Source organism: Mus musculus, chromosome 2, assembly GCF_000001635.26.
Source record: "Mus musculus strain C57BL/6J chromosome 2, GRCm38.p6 C57BL/6J".
Classification (NCBI taxonomy): Eukaryota; Metazoa; Chordata; class Mammalia; order Rodentia; family Muridae; genus Mus; species Mus musculus.
In genome coordinates, this window is record NC_000068.7 from 133,532,407 (window position 1) to 133,546,504 (window position 14,098).

The window sequence follows — 14,098 nt, forward strand, 5'->3', positions numbered from 1 at the left end:
GCATTCAAGGACCCTGGCAGAACATTAAATTAAGTGAGAAGATGTATATTTTGGCAATGATAAGAGTACAGAACCTGCACTAGAATGTTCTAGAAGCTACAAAGAAGTTGGCTTTGGGGAGACAGTCCTAGCTCCTAATCACCTTAAACCTGTGCTTCACAGTCACTTCATTCTCAAGCATCAACAATACACACTGTCAAACTACTCATACATGCCCCTCCTGCTTGCTTACACCTTCATGTCCCCAGTCTGTGTGCCAATAGCCTAGCTCATTGCTTGTGCATTTAGCCATTGCTATATGAAAGTATCTTCATAATGATATTGCTATTTCACTAACCTGAAACTTATGGATTCAAAGTCAAAGTTAGGGAAGAACATTTTGAAAGCCTGTATCACACGTGATCTGCATCACACAATCTCTGTGTTCCAGAGGCCTCCTTACTACTGTGGAAGCCAGTCTGTAAGTATTCACATAGTTTTCAATGAGAGCAACACAATGTTTTCTAAATGCTAGGGAATGTTTTTGGTATTAGCAGCTCCTCGTTCCCTGGAGAAAACCCATCTGTTTTATTTGTTTGTCACTGTGTGGCTAAAGGCTCCTCCACCCATATGAAGAACTGAGGGCCAAAATATCCTGCTCCAGCTTATGGCGATTCAAAGCACCTCTGGGGCTACTGTTCCTGGAAGGGACTTTTCATGGCCTGTGATACCTAAGCCCTTTAAAGAAATAAAGTTAACTCTGAAATTAGGACCCATGCACACTAATGAGCAACTCCTTCAGGCCAGCCCTGGGGCTAGATCTCTCTGCTCAGTACACCTATAGCTTATAGCCCAAACCTCTCTCTACTTCCCCTCCCTCTTTCTCTACAGCGTTTAATGGGGAATTATGTGTCTGCAGTGGTCTTCGGGTTGGACACAGATCTGGTATCTGAGACGGGCTTCATCCTGTTTGCTGCATCTGTGTCTTTCAGCTTCTGATGTTAGTGTTTTTAAACCAAAGAATGATAAGTTTGAACTTTTGGCTCTTGGCCCCTCTGTTACTAAGAGGATACTGTCCTTGACTTTGCATGGAGCCAATTTCCTGCCCTCCGCAAGAGTATCTACCTCATGGAAAGATACACAAGTTCCTCCCTTGACAGCAAGCTCTATTGCCAGATGTTGTGCCCGGGAAACTGTCTCGTGTTAAGGCATACATTACCCTGACAGCTAGAGTTCAGCCTACTTGGTTCATGTGCTAAGGATATCCCAGAGTCAGGGGCTTAGAATTATTACTTTATGCCTTTTCTTCTGCTTGGAAGAAAAAAAAAAGAAAATTAAAAAAACCTGCTTTTATAATAAACAGAAAGCAGCATTACGTTATTGACCTGAAAATAAAAAGGCAAATGCTTATTAAGGCGTGTTGGTCACTGTGTGTTAGAGGACAGGAATTCCTGATGATGCAATGCGCTTTATCCAGAAACTGAGGACAGAAAACCTTTTCATATGCGCTAAGTCTGCAGCTGCAATAAAGCCACCTCGCAAACAAATCCTCTCTGACTGCTGGGTCCCATCTTCCCCTCCCCGCTGAGCAGCAGGACCCTGCGGGCAGCATGGCAAGACTTGACAGACCCAGATTCTAGATCCAGCATCCAAAGTGATTTTGTAAAAGCAAATAAATTGGGTGACAGGAGCTGATGGCTGGGAGGTGCTTGGTGGTCCTGAGCTCCAGTACAAAGCCTATCAGAGAAGAACTGTTAGTAGAAAGACGAGTAGTGTTTTTGTTAAATCCTAGAGTGAGAGCCACTTCTTCAACTGATCAGTGAGTTTTGGTTCCATGTACTTAGCAGACAGGAAAATGTATGCCTTAACACAAGGCAGAGTTTCCAAGGTACAATGTATAAAAAACAATATGGTTAAGAATCCTAGAATGTAGATGTAAAAGACCGTGGCTTCACCTAAGCAGTTGACTTGGCTCTTGTATGAAAATATTTAAATGAGCAAGTGGATGTACCCCTTCTTTATCAAAAGCAGGTTACCTGGTGGGAAAAATCAAAGCAGATGTGCCTGTCATAACACTCCTTCCTAATTCAGGTAAATGACACATTTTCAGTATGAGTGTGACATCAGTCGAAATAGGCTGTTCGTTTCTATTATGGGTCACGAATAAGAAAGTACTGCTCGGGGTGGGCAGTTATCTGTGAGGGTCCAGTTAGGAAAACAAGACATTCTAATACTTCAAACAGAGAGCATTGGTGAAAGAGACCTGAGTCGGGAGTGGGAGGTAAGGAGTCACAGAGGAGACAATGAGGCAACCCAAAGATTGGGAATAGCAAGAATCAGTTAACACCTCGAAGGTTAACAGAAAATGCTTTTTACCAGGGCCAGAGTTTGTATGTGAACTCTGGAAGGAGCCACCATTTGGAGGTATTCTCAAGAGAAAGTGAATCATGGGGAAGGTGCCATGGCCAGCGAGCTGGAGAACAGAGCTGAGACTGATAGCTCCGACCGACTGGCTCCCATCTCCAGTATTTCCTCAGAACCTCCCTCTGGGTGAAGCTGCCAGGCCAAGGTGAGCAGGTTCCAGGTCAGGACATCAGAAGTCCATTCAGTATCTCAGAGACTATGTACTTCTGTATTTACATTAGCTCACTGAGCTAGCTTTTCAGTAGACCTTGACGGGGAAGTTCTAGCACCATTTTTAAAAACAAAGTTTTATTTTAAAATCGACTAAAAGGCAGTAATAGCCAATAGGGCTGTTGTGTGTTAGCCACTCGCCCACCTGTCAGCTAGCTAGTTTGGTCTCTCTTCCAATCAATGTCTCTCCATTCTTCTCCCACATGTTCTCTGCTGACCCCTCTCTCATCTTCTTTTTCTGGATTTTTAGCATCAGGATGATCCAGTAAACAGGAATGATGACTTCATGCGTTTTTATAACCTAATCCCTCAGAGGGTGAGGCAAGAAGGGGAGTGGGGGGGGGTGTGAGTACACGCTGGTAACTATTTTAGACTTGTAAATTTTATAAGTTCAAATATGTGAGTGTTAGGACATGAGTAGGGATGCAAGCACAGCCAACGTCTAGGATGTAGGAAGGGGAAATAGTAGCAAAAGAAGTATTTTGGAAACGTCCCTGCTCTTCCCTTCAGTCTGAGCCACTCAAGTTCATCAGAGCTTTACGAACCCTTTCGATGACTGCCAAGGGGACTCTGCTCTTCACAATGCAAAACCGGAAGTGGTTTGATCCGCACCATCTTCAGTGGGCTCTACTCCTGAGCCTGTGGGACAGACCCGTCTGCAAGGGTAAGAGTGATTTAATTAGCCAGCTGGTGCCCAGTGCTTTCTTAGTCGGGGTATTTAACAAGAATTATCATATTGACTCCTTAGGCAGCTGTGAAAGGGAGCTGACGCAAGAACACACTGATCGAGCTCATAGGCATCACTTCTCTCAGCTGAACAGGTGAGGACACAGAAGTTGAAGTTACAGTCCTGAGGGTGAGCTATGAAGCATCGGACCAGGCAGGCTAGTCCTGGTGCCTGCATTATTGAGTAGGAAGCTGTTCTGCATCTCCAATATGGCAGCCGAGAGGCAGGGAGAGCTGTGGCGTGGCACGCAGAACTCCACAAGCAAGCGTCCCAGCGAACAAGGCAGGACCTGCCTGGCCTTTGATGATGTGGCCTTAGAAGTCACCGAGTGTAACTTCTGCTTTAATCTCTCAGTCACAGCAGTGACAGGACTACTCACATGTGGGAGGGGTGGTAAAGTGTCAAAGAATTTGTATTCAGGCTTTGATTCCCTCACCGTGAACAAAATACTAGCACCAATAACTACAATATATGATACTCAGTAGGGTGGGTTGGTTTTTATTTGCTGAAATGACCTTATGACTTCCTGTACTTGGTCTTCATTTATATACGGTAGGAAATAGTCTTAGGCAGTGCTCTGCTACAACTGGTATTTTGACACCTTCCTTAAATCTGACAGCCTTCTAAATGGCATCTAACAAGACTTGCCTGGACTCAAGTTAACCAACAGAGGACATGATCTGTTACCTGTATTCAAAACACATTGCTAAGCTTATTTTCTTTAAATTCCCCTGAATTTTTCTCCTTTGTGAATATTACCCAATTGCCAAGTTTATACCTTAAACTTCCAGATACTTTTGAGCAATAGAGCAATACTCAGTAAAGAATTTATAAAGTATTTTTGGTAAGGTGTGTGTGTGTGTGTGAATTGTCTTCAGAGAGAAATATTAGTTCTCTATGTTAATTTCACCGAAAGCCATTGCTGAAATCCTTTAAATACACATTCAGTTTAGGATCCTGATAACTGACAAAAAAGTTCAATTGAAAAATATTGGAAAACAACTTCACTTCCCCAAACTTCTGGTTTTTAATAAAATCTGAATTTGTGACCAGTCTTACTTTCATAAAAACAGCTTTAGTGACTACCATAATTAGACAATCCAATGATATTTCTTTATGATACATCGCAAGGGAATAATTTGATTAGTACCTAAAGAAAAGCTTCCTTCCGTGTTGTGGCCTGCAATAACAACACAGGAGAGATTGGCTGATTCATCCACTCCACCTTCACAGCGGAGTTAATCTTAACTATGTGGCTAAACGCCAGGCTGGCCCTTTCCTTTCACACCATAACACACCCAAGCAAAAGACAGCCCTGCAATGTGACAGTTCACCTTTCCCTGCTCCGTTGTTCTTCCTTCGATTGTACAGCCAGCTATGAAAGGAGACATCCATAAGTCCATCTTTATTGCTTTAGGATAGGTCAATAGCAAATCCAATCCAATCAGTTTGGCAAGAACGTGCACAAACCTGGTCCTTGGGTTGGCTGTGCATAGCATGTCTGGACAGAGATGACAACGTTGATCTCAGCAGAAAGCTGGGTTTGCCCTCTTCAAAGGGAGCATGTGGTTTACGAAGAGCATGACCTGACTTTGATGTAGCTTAGATAGGAGACCTAGACATGGGCACTAGGATTTGAATCCCATTTCTATGACTTGGACCTGAGGGGTTTGGGGAGACGCTCCTCAATCACTCTGAACTTTTTATTAATCCTCTATAAATGCCTATTTTCCAATGTTGTTTTAAAAACATCAAATGACTTAGTTTACTATCTTCAGAGTAACTGATACAATCTAAGTGCTCAGAAAACATCACTACCATTGATTCTATAGTAGGCCTCTGTGATTCTTCATATCTCTTTAATATAAATCGGCTTTCTACCATCCCTGTAAAAAGTAAAATAGACCCTACCTCCAAGACAGTAGTTTGATAGCCTTGGGAATCCACTTGTCAATGGACATTGCCAGTTCATACAGATATCCTTATACAGTTTTAAGAAGACCCTGAAATACTGCCTAGCAGACAAAGGCAAGGCATGCGTAGTTTGAAGGGAAGTGAAGGAGTGAAATAAAATACTAAGCTTTTTTTTTTAAGGGATAAGAAGGAAAAACTATACATACTACTAGACAGGGGAAAAGGGAAGGCACACTTCTCAAAGGGACAAAGCCAGATTGGAGGGAAGCTGCAGACCCTGGCATCCCTTCTCCATCTCCCAGAGGCCCTCCTCACTTCTAACAGTGCCTCTAACAGAGAGAAGGCTGGAGCAGGTGTGAGACAGGGCAGTGAACACGTGAAGAACTATCCAGACTACAGAAGACAAGCATAGACTTCTTGTACATACTATAAGAAAATAGTGCCTGGGTGAAAAATGTTTGAACTAGCAAATCTATTCAATATTTTATGTTATATATGCTAGGAAAAACTAAATTAGTGATGACAAGCACAGATATGGCCTGTAACATTGTAACTTTGAAGGTCATAATGATGTTCTAGGGGATGGAGATATAAAAAAATAAATTGATCTAGACTTCCTGACCTATTGCTGAATGGTAGAGCAACATCTTCCTGTTGGGAGGGGATGGTGGTAGGAATGTAAAAGTTTTAAGACATATATGCCTAAGGTCAGACAAACCAATGACGAAAAAGCCAAAGCTGTAAGTTGTTATGATTAAATTAGTTAGTATTTATTAAAGAGTTTATGGCATTGTATGACATATTAAGTATATTGTATAAATGTTAGTTGATTTATTTTATAAAAGTTCGTGAAATATAATGAAATCTATTCCAGCAGGAGAAGTCAAGAAGACCGAGGCACTGCATTTACACACACACACACACGTGGAAGAGTGACTGGGCTCACACACAGAAGGCTGAGGGCTGAGGTGAGTGATTAGGCTTACACACAGAGAAGGCCAAAGGACGATGTGCATACACAGAAAGCTGCGGTATGTATACAGGGCTCACACACCAAGCACTATGATTAACATGATGTGGGGATACAATGATAAGAGGTTCATTTTTCATGTTTTTTAATCATTTTATTTGTTTACATTTCAAATGATATCCCCTTCCCATTTTCCCTTCCACAACTCCCCCATACCATCTCCCTCCCCTTTGCCTCTACGAGAGTGCTCCTCCACCCACTTACCCACTCACTCCCACCTGACCACTCTAGCATTCCCCTATACTAGGGCATCAAGCCTCCTCAGGACCAAGGGCCTTCCCTCCCATTGATGCCAGATAAGATCATCCTCTGCTACATATGTAGCTGGATCCATGAATGCCTCTATGTCTACTCTTTGGTTGGTGATTTAGTTCCTGGGAGCTCTGGTTGGACTGGTTAGTTGACATTGTTCTTCCTATGGGGTTGCAATCCCCTTCAGCTCCTTCAGTCCTTCCCTTAGCTCTTCCATTGGGGTCCCTGGACTCGGGATGATGGTTGGCTGTGAGTATCTACATCTGTGTAGTCTGGTGCTGGCAGAACCTCTGAGGGGACAGCCATACCAGGCTCCTGACTGCAAGTACTTCTTGGCATCAGCAATAGTGTCAGGGTTTGGTGTCTGCAGATGGGATGGATTCATAAGTGGGGCGGTCTCTAGATGGCCTTTCCTTCAGTCACTGCTCCATTTTTGTCCCTGCCTTGAGGTTCATTTTAAAATTTCTTTTCTGAGGGAATGTTTCCAGGATCCCACACTGCCCTTGAACTTGCTAGGTATCTGAGGATACCTTGAATTTCTGAAGCTTCTGCCTCCATCTCCCTTAATATTCAAGCTTCTTAGTATTAGGGGCACCTCCTTTAGTACTAGGAATGACTTTTCATGCTGAGTATATGACTCAGTAGGTAAAGTGCTTGCCACTGAAACATGAGACCCTGAGTTCAAATCCCTACACCTCTCAGGAGACAAATGTGGTAGTGGAATCTGTAATCTCTAGGCCAACAGGACTGTTCTTAGAAGCCTTTGAGCCAGCTAGTCTGGAACAAAGCAGTGAGCAAGAGACATGTCTCCAACAAAGTGGAAAGCAAGAGCTGATGTCTAAGATTGTCCTATGACTTCCAAACGTGAGCCATGGAATTCGAGAAACTACAATCACATACAAGAACATGAACACACTTAGACAAAAAGTACAGAATCGCAAAACCAAAGATAAATATACACGATTACATAAATATTTGAATTCTATATACTGTCACATCACCTTGAGTAGATTCTGGCTCTATTTGCTAATTTCATCGTTTTAATACAAATGAGCACAGCAATCAGAGGTGCATTGCAGCTTCTGATTAGGTAGAGTTGGAGGTGAGAGCATTGTGTTCACACACAGTCTGAAGCATTAGAGAGGTAATTTAGAATCAATCCTGACAGTGCTCCTTAAATTACTCAGGGATTTTACAGCTAGCCTGCTTTTCTCGAGTTAGTTAAGGAGAAGCCAAACAATAATAACCTCAGACACATTTGTGCTGTGGAGCACTATCCAAGCAAGAAACATAACTGTCAAATAAAGAGGCAGGAGGATGACCATGGAGAGGTCATCTGTTTTCACTCAGTTCCTCTTGTGGCTTAATTCAAGGTGGACATGAGAGAAACAAAATGGTGGCATTGGTATTTTCAGTTTTTGATGAGAGCATGAAGGATGGAGACAGCTCATCTGAAAGCTAGCCCCTATCTAAAAGTGTCGCATGTGTTTATTGCTGAAGACACAGGAAAGAAAGCTTGTACATCACTGTCATTCCCATGGGGAAATCCACTCCTAATCTGAGTGAGGAGATCACAGTGAAAGCTCTCCACAGAGCTTTCTTCTGTGTGGGTCTGTCTGCCACTTCAGGGACGATACATGGCCCCATATAGTCATTACGGGAACCCCAGCACACTTAATGACTTCAAAATAGACTGAATCCTGTCCCCTGACATTTTCTTGTGATTGTATGTGATCTATACATAACACAATTATAAAATCATTTTTAGTTTCACCCTTAAATGATTATAGACTCCATCATCATTCCACTCATCAGCATATCAAAAATATCCAAGGATCATGAGTCTATATGTTTTCTGGGGATTTAATACTTTATTTGTCAAAAAAGAAAAAGAAAGAAAGAAAGAAAGAAAAAAGACATGGAAGCATCCAACTGGTTGAATCAATGCCAAGTCAGCAAAAATTCAATCACTGGAAACTCAATCAAATCTATTGCTAAGATTAATTTTCAAAATGTTTAATCATATTTGTTTTCCTTATTGGTCTTCTGACTGTTGCCATTCCCCGGTCATACCAAATATTGTCCAGCTGTTAGCATTTTATACATGTCTATGGGTCTTTTGTTAGTGAATTATTTAAGCACAAATGGCTCCCTAAGGTGGAACCTGCCTGGTGAAAGGCCTTGGCTTCCCTTTGAAGACACATTTACTGCTGTGAATGTCTTTGAAGGAACAACCATAAGAACTTCGTCATTGACCCTTGTGGAAATTGAGTTTGGATTTGGGGACACAATGCAGTCTTCCTAAGAATTTTGTCTGTACGTTTATTAGCAGGGTGTGCTCCTGCATTTTGTGTACCAGGTTGCTCCAACTTGCTCTTCATCCCTGTGTTAAGGTCCATCCAATTTTATCTTTTCAGTTTCTTCTAGCCTTTCCCTCTTACACTGCTGCTGAGTGCAAACTCCCCATCTCGTGCTTAAGTAATTACAACCTTTTAATTTGTCTTCGCTTGTAATCTGGCCCTACTCCAAGCCATCATGCCCACTTCTACCTTCAAGATTTTTTCTCACGAGCAAAAGCTGATCCTATGGGGGAAAGACCAAATTCCTTTGCCCAGCAAAATGCTGGCACTTCTCTCCCCTCTTCCCCTCTTCTGTCCAGTCACACTTAATTGCAGATGATTTCTTTAATGCTTCTTGATGTTTCATGCCTTTCTGCCTTTACCCCTGCTGTTCTTCCTGCCTGGAATTCCCTTCCCTACCCCTGTGTGTCTGCCAAACACCTGCTCAATTTTCATGATCTAATTCGAGGGTTGCATCCTCCCAGGAAAGCTTCCCTGACCTTCAGGTGAAGGTGGTAACTCTATTCTTGGCACAGTTTCTGGGCCATGTATAAACTTCTTTTTGGTTGATTTGTCAAATTGACATGTTTGACTTTGTCACTTTGAAACTTAGCAGCGCCTGGAAAGAGAGAGTCGGGCGAATGGATACATGACCCAAACAGAGCAAGTAGCATTCAAATATCCATGATTTTCAATTTTCAATGTGCAATTCAACCTTAAATTGAAAGCAATTTGATAAACACTATCTTGTTTGATATAGTGTTGAACAGCCAGTGTTTCTGATTCGGTGGCAAGAATTTAAATGTAAGTACATTAGAGGTAGTGACACAAAGAAAGTTGGAAGAAAGAGAGGAAGGGAGGGAGAGTGGGTTGCAAAGGATGCAGATGTGTCCTTAAGCCAGGGAGAGCTTTGGAGGTCAGCTACTGTGGAATTGCTATTTTAATGCTCCCTGGTCATTTGTTGAGGGCTTGGCCAGCAGCATACACGTGAGAAGAGCAAATTATGCGAAATGGGAAAAGCTTAGCAGACAAGGAAACACTGGAAAGGTCGGGGTGGTGGGGGCTGCGGTGGGTAGACACATCTGCTACATCTGGTTTTCTGCACAATTGCAGAGCAAGCACCATAAAGTGAAATATTGTATTTCTCACTAGCTCTGGTGACAAATGTCTGAAATTCTACCACTCAGGGCCAACACAGAAGAACTGCACATTTGGGGCCAACCTGGGCTACATAGCAAGGCAATGCTCTCCCCCTCAAAAGAAAGATACTTCTCAAAAAGTTCATAGGTAGTATATACCCCACTCTGTTTTCTCTGGGAACAAAGACTACAGTAATTAGAGAAGAAGATCATTTAAATGTCTCACTCAGCAATTTTTTTTAATTCCCCAAGGTACTTTTCCACCAAGACTTAGTGGTCAAAGTAATTTTCTTAGGCTGCTACTGTTGAGTCGAAGAGGTTTTTAAACTGAAATTTAAAGCTTTGCAAAATTCTCTCACTAAATTAATGAGTAACCAAGATGAGTAGAATTCTTGGTCTGTCCAATCTATGATGATCCTGCGGACAGAAACAAATACCTGGCAGTTGAGGGGTAACTTGCCAGGCATGGGAGACATTTTTGGGTCCACTGGATTGTAGAAGTTGCACAGATGTGCAAACCATTTTCAGTGATGAAAGGTGTCGCTGACAGAGCTTGCAGCTGTACTATTTCCCATGAGGCTGACTTTGGGGAAGAGCAAATAATCACTTAGAAATTCTCCAACAAAACCGACTCATGGCCCTTTGGTTGATAGGCAAAGATTTCCTGATACTGAAAAAACTTATTTCCCCAATTTTTAAGTCATTAGAAATGTATCAGTTCATACGTGCTGAGTCGTAAGAATAGTAGCATTTACTATTTGGAGATTCATGTTCTCTTCTGATAACTTGGCTTTGCTTTATTTCTTGGCTTCTTACACCTCTTCCCTTTAGGCAAATTCAGCTTGTTTATTTATTAAAAGTAAATATAATAGAGCCAATCACTCATAAAGAACCTTTATAACCATTGTGCAAATCAACAAAGTTTCACTTATAAACTGGCTGTTGGGAACTAGAAGATAGTGGTAACTGTGTATCACAAACATAGGAATCCACTTTTCCATCCCAGTAGCCATGTCAAAAGCTGGCAGAGTCGAAACAGTAATTCCAGCAGTGGGGAGGCAGAGCCAGACAGATGCTGACAGCTCACTGGCCAGCTGGCTGAGCTAATTCAGCAAGCCCAGATTCTAGTAAGAGACCTGGTCTGGGAAAACAAGGAAAATGGTTCCTGAGAAACCAACCAAGACTTCCTCAGGCATCTCCACCTAAGCATGTACACACACACACACACACACACACACACACACACACACACACACACACACCAAAGCAAAATCAATCAACAAATAAAGCAACATCCCCCTAAAGTAAAATAAGCTGAATATGTTTTTGTAATGTGTTCAGAAGTCATTCAATGGCTTGAACATACTCTGTCAATTCAGTACATAATTATTTTGACTGATTTCTTTAAAGGTTGCTCACCTTAGACAGCTTATAGTCAAAGAAGGGACCTATTTAGATGTTCTTGATTCTGTTTTGAATAAATATCTATGAAAGGGTAAACTATAGAATTGTTATAGGTGGTAAATAAAAATAAACTAAAAGAAAAATTAAGACTTTCCTGCAGTTTGACTCCTCAGACAGTCAGCATTGAATAATACTTTTTAAAAGTTCATAAAGGTCAGACACTTACAAGTGAATGGTAGGACTCTCAAGCACACTTGATTTGACTGACCAATAGTGCAAATTAAGTGGCAAAGACAGTGACTCCTCAGGGTTTCACAGCAAGAGAGCAAGGGATCAGCTGAGATCTAGGAATATTAGGAGATGGAGTAAGCAGATGCCTGGGTTGCTGGCACCACCCTTGTTTTCACGCCCTGTTCTATCCTATTAGCTTATGCTATCTTATTCTCAAAAACGTGGATCCATTTAAGGAACTGTGTCTCTATTTATGTCTCCCTATTGACAAAAGGAAATGGAAACAGAGGGAGCCCAGAACCTGTATAGAAGTAGAACTGACCACAGGGCAATAAGAATATGGCAATAAAGATGAACGAACATGAATCAAAAGTCAGATGCTTACCACTGGAAACAACTCACTCTTATTGTCTCCAAGGAGAACCCTTGGGAAATCACCGGGGTGAAGGTCTTGTGTACTGGAGGGTCTCTCAAGACTAGTTCAGACTGAGTCAAAATCTTATTTCCTAAATTTAAAATGTATTTATTTGTTTTTAATTTATTTACTTATTCACTTTGAATCCCAACATCAGTCCCTCTTCTCCTCCCAGTCCCATTCTCTTACAGCTCCTCCCCCTCCAATTCTCCTCTGGGAAGGGGGAGCACTATCCTGGGTATCCTATCCACTCCCCTTGCCCACACAAACACATCAGTCACTGCAGGATCGTCACTGCATCTTCTCTCACTGAGCCCTACAAGGCAACCCAGTTAAGGGAACAGGATCCACATGCAATCTTGTTTCCTAAAATAAAGATGCATTTGCTTATTTGACTTATTAGCTCTCAGTTCAAAGGCCTAGAAAATATATAATATTTAATGCGGATCAGAACTAAGAATTTTCCAGGTATAGGGTATCTCCTTAAAAAAAAATCTTTGTCTTCATAGGATCTAGGGCACTGCTTTAATTCTATTTAATAATGGGCTTTCTGGATACTCTGACATCTCTGTTGGAAGTGATAGACTTTGTCAGAATCACTGTTAAGGTTCAATGAAAAAGCAAGCCACAGCAACACTCTCTAGATGAGACCTTCATTGCCGAGAGTCACACACCTGTATAGCTCTGTTCACTAAGGAATAGAAAGACTGGGAAGGTGACATGATATGCCAGGCAGAAAGTTATTTTAAACTTGAATTGTTAAAGTGAAGAATACCATTAGTTTCTACATTCAAGCAAATTTATTGTCAATAATGGATTTCTACTACAGGGCTGATTTAATGTAATTAATTTATTTATTTATCTACTTATTTATTTATTTGGTTTTTTGAGACAGGGTTTCTCAGTATAGCCCTGGCTGTCCTGGAACTCACTCTGTAGACCAGGCTGGCCTCAAACTCAGAAATCTGCCTACCTCTGCCTCCTGAGTGCTGAGATTAAAGGCGTGTGTCACCACGCCAGGCTAAGGGCTGATTTTAAAGAAGCCATTGAGTGTAAAGATTAGTCTTCAATAACACTGAAGAAATGCAGATAGGGTCTTTGCCAGATCTCTTTAAAGGATTATGTGGAGAAGAATTTGATCAAATTTATAGTTAAGTTGAAAACTGGCACTCTTGAAGCACTGCATTTTTCTAGTTATCAGTTAAATTCCCATCCTAGTTTTCCAGGTCCCCCAATCTCCTCCAGCAGGTTCTTCATTCTCTGCTTCCTGTTCCTGTGTTCAGTATCCTCAGCTCACTTCCCTCACTCCATGTGACCTCCTACTTCCTTCTGATCTATGATCTAGAATCATCACCAAAGAGCTGGGCCCTGGATGCCCTGGCCCTCTCTGTTCTGGACATCATTTGGGACAGTATGTTAGCCTTTCCAAAGACCTGCATCATACGCGTTCTAAGACAAACAGCCATCGACACTGTTTTCCTTCTCTGAATACATTCTTAGGAACACCTTCATCTCTTCTCAACAATCCATTCTTCTTCAGACCGTTAGGGTCTGTCTGAGGAATCTGAAGTTCTATTGCCTGATCCCTAACCTGAGCTTTTTGCTAGGGGCTAGTGACCTGTGAGTCTGTTTAGACTAGAGTCTCCTGTGAGCTTACATTCATCGGGCGCCATTTTTTTTCCATCTGGAGTCCAACACCTGGAAAGCATTGCAGATTCTTCTCTCTCACAAATCTCTACTGCCCATCTACATGCCACATCCTGCCCTGCCAACCTACATGACAGCTTTCATGTGGGCACACACCCCCGAAACACACACACATACACACACACACACACACACACACACACACACACACACACACACACACGGTGGGGGGGGGGAGGGGACGCGCGCACGCATGTGCACACAGGCACACACCCATAAAAACATCTGTGCATACAATTTCCAAAGATACTCATTGGTCCTTTACCTATAGTTTCTCTACTTCTCCTGACTATTACCAAACATTAGATTTATGTTCCTAATAGGCAT